Source organism: Euphorbia lathyris, chromosome 2 (assembly GCF_963576675.1).
Source record: "Euphorbia lathyris chromosome 2, ddEupLath1.1, whole genome shotgun sequence".
NCBI classification, from domain to species: Eukaryota; Viridiplantae; Streptophyta; class Magnoliopsida; order Malpighiales; family Euphorbiaceae; genus Euphorbia; species Euphorbia lathyris.
In genome coordinates, this window is record NC_088911.1 from 60,263,072 (window position 1) to 60,266,918 (window position 3,847).

General features: G+C 34.2%; 1 non-coding gene across 1 annotated transcript; it reads left to right on the plus strand.

Annotated features, from left to right (window-relative positions):
* The first annotated feature begins 2,231 nt into the window (after positions 1-2,231).
* On the plus strand, positions 2,232-2,336 carry LOC136221338 (small nucleolar RNA R71). Its single transcript, XR_010685109.1, has one exon. It is a non-coding gene; the product is annotated as a small nucleolar RNA R71 (small nucleolar RNA).
* Positions 2,337-3,847: the final 1,511 nt, after the last annotated feature.

Genomic DNA, 3,847 nt, shown 5'->3' on the forward strand with positions numbered 1-3,847 from the left:
TGAAAGGTAGAGGAAAATGATCTTTCATGGTTGCCTTGTTTAGGTTCCTATAATCTATACAAACCCTCCATCCAGTGGTGGTTCGCGTAGGTATCAATTCACCTTCGTCATTCCTTACTACAGTTATGCCTCCCTTTTTAGGTACACAACGGATTAGACTAACCCATTCACTATCCGAGATCGGATAAATGATTCCATTGTCTAGAAGTTTAGTAATCTCATTTTTTACTACTTCCTTCATGTTCGGATTTAAGCTTTGTCTATCCGCTTTAGATGGATTACCTTCTTCTAAGTGAATTCTGTGCATTACAATACTAGGATTAATTCCTTTGAAGTTTGAAATTTGCCATCCCATACTTCCTATCCTATTTCTAACAATCTCTTTCAATTTCTCTTCTTGTTCTTTAGTTAACTTATTAGAGATAATTATAGGAAGAGTATCGCCTTCGCCTAAGAAAGCGTACCTCAAATGGTTTGGTAAGTCTTTAAGTTCTAATTTAGGGGGTTCTATAATTGAAGGCGGAACTGGTCCATCTTCTCGAAGCAAAGGCTCTGGAGCCTTATCTTCTAATTCTTCTCCCACTATGGGTTCTATTATTTCTTCTCTTTGAATAACATCATTGACACATTCTTCGACCAAATCAAGTTTCATACAAACTAATTCTTCCATAGGGTATTTCATTGCTTTGTTCATATTAAACTCAATCTTATCTTCACCTATTCTCAAAACTACTTTTCCTTCCGATACATCGACTAATGCACGTCCCGTATTCATAAACGGTCTACCAAAAATTAGCGGACAATTAACATTATATGCAAAGTCTAGTATAACAAAATCGGTAGGAAAAATGAATTTATCGACCTTTACTAAAACGTCTTCAAAATACCATATGGTTTCTTAGTGGTTTGATCCGCTAGTTGCAAAACCATATTGGTACGCTTGATATCTTCTTCTAAACCTAATTTCTTAGTGGCATTAAGTTAATGCTTGCTCCTAAGTCACAAAGAAAATTTGGGAATTCAATATCTCCCAACTTACACGGGATGGTGAACCATCCAGGATCTTTGAGCTTAGTGGGCAAATTACTCGACACTATTGAACTACAGTCCTCCGTTAACGATATGGATGAAATTCCTTCCCAACTGATTTTCTTAGAAATCAAATCTTTTAAAAATTTACCATAGTTAGGAATTTGTGTTATCGCATCCATAAACGTTAAATTTATATGCAAATTTTTAAGTTTGTCCAAAAACGTTAAAAGTTGTTTGTACTAGTCCTTATTTCGGACTTTATGTGGAAAATATGGTTTAGGTACAAAAGTTTTTGTACTAGGATCAATTGGCGAACTTTTTGAATTGACATTATCTTCATTGGATTTCGTTGGCAAATCACTTCCCTGTAAAATGTTAGTAGAACCTCCGGGCATTTCCGGACCTAAGTAATTTTTCCTCGAACGAAGAGTGATAGCCTTTACATACTCTTTCGGATTTTCTTCCGTATGGCTGGGAAGACTTCCCTCTTTTCGGGATGGAATTGATTTAGCAATTTGTCCTATTTGAACCTCCAAATTATGGATGCTAGACGAATGGTTTTTAATTAATTGATCGAATTTATTCTTGATACGTTTAAAACCATCATCGTGGCTATTTACTTTACCACTGATAGCGTCTATAAATTTGTCGATTTTAGAAGATAATGTGCTAATCGTGTCTCTTGACTGATTTTGATAATTATTAGGACGACTTTGATTAGCACTGGTATTATTATTATCTTTCCAACTAAAGTTATGATTATTTCTCCATCCGGGATTATAAGTACTAGAATAAGGATTATTAGTTTGGTTTTGTCCTTGGACAAAGTTTACCTATTCAACCTCATCCATACCTTCGTAATCCACATCCGTTTGGATTGGGTTACCATTAGTATCACACGGTGCCATAAACCTATCAATTTTGTGCGATAAGGCAGAAAACTGGGTTTGTAACATTACGACTGGATCGAGATTCACTATACCTTTAACTGGTGATGTGGTTGAGGATGGTTTCGCCACTGGTGTGTGTCCACGTTCTGCTGGCAACATACTACTGTTGATTGCCATTTCCTCTAAAAGTTCTCTTGCTTGGACGAATGTCTTCTTCATAAATAACCCTCCCGACATAGCATCTAACGAACTTCTGGTTGTAGGATTTATTCCGTTATAAAATGTTTGCATCAAAAGTTCATCGGGCAAATGGTAGTGTGGGCATAAATGTTGAAGTTCCTTAAAACGTTCCCATGCTTCATAAAGGGTTTCATTATCATGTTGTGTAAAAGATGTTAACTCTTTAATGACTTTTGCGGTTTTGCTAAAGGGAAAATTTTTGATAAAAATGTTTGGGCTAATTGGTCCCAAGTTGCAAATCTTGTGGCTGGCATCGAAGTTAACCAAACTTTGGCTCTATCCTTCAAAGTGAAAGGAAAAAGGCGAAGTTTAATCGCTTCGGCAGGCACATTGGTCAATTTAAAAGTGTCACAAATTTCTAAGAAATTTGTCAAATGGGTATTTGGGTTTTCGTTAGGTAGTCCATAAAACATTACATTGTTTTGCAACATATTAAGCAAAGCAGGCTTAATCTCAAATTGGTGTGCATTTATCTGGGGTCTAACTATAATATTTGTTACACTAGTCACTCATGGCCTAGCGTAATCCATAAGTGTGGGTCTAACTGCCATATTTTGTGGCTGAGGTTCTGAATTTTGTCTGTCTTTGTTTTTCTTTTTATTTTTCTTAATCGTCTTCTCAATTTCTGGATCAAGTGGTTTTGGTGGAATGCCTGAACTTCGAGAACTGCGCATGAACTTAAAATTTTTGCAAGAACCGAAACCACATTCAAAACAAAATTGAAAAATAAAATTGTAAGTAAATTGAAATAAATGAAATATAAAAATTAAAATAAGTATGTATAAACCTAGATTCGAAATAAAACACGAAAAATCTAAATTTTTGTAAAAAAAATTGGCGTTCCCCGGTAACGGTGCCAAAAACTTGTTGACCGATTTCCGCAAGTGCACGGTTTCGCTTGTAGTAATAAAAAGATATTGATCCCACAGAGAACGTTTTTTCACAAAAACTTATTTTGATACCGTTTAAATACGTCTTAAGTTTATATATAGAAAATCGTTTAATTGAATTGGATTGTGATGAATTTAATTAATAAGAATCAGATTATAATTTTATGTTTAGAAATTTAGAAATCAATTATGTCTTGAGATTGGATTACAAGACAGAAACTTTTAGCATTTAAAGTAAGAAAAACGTTAAACTCATTTACATTAAGCAAAGATATCAACTTAAACTTTGTAAAGATTATAAATGTGTAACAAAAGGTAAATTCCTTCAATTAAAAGGCTTTAAACCGTAGAAATCTCTCTGGATCGGAGTAGATTTCTACCTTAATCAAATTGATACTTATTTCTGATAAGCCGACCTAATGATCATATCATCCGTAAATATAAATTCTCGTGTTCAACAAAGTTTCCTTGTAACTATGTGAATTAAATACGTTTTAATGAAAACACCAGAATCTTACTTCGAAGAAATTATCAAAGTAACTACAAAAAGATATATTGAATTGCGTAAACTTTTATTATAGAATTTGTGAATCGATACAAGTTAATAGAGAAAAGAAAACATGATAAGCATTCGAACTAATTTTGAGTTGCGGGTTGTCAATCCTTTCCTCAAACCTTGTTTGAGTTTGTCAGACTCTGGGTCGCCTCCGCTGCTTGATCTTCTAGTTGAATCTTCGGAATAGAGATGATGTGTCTTCTATTGAAATATAAACTCGCCTTCGAACAATTCTTAAT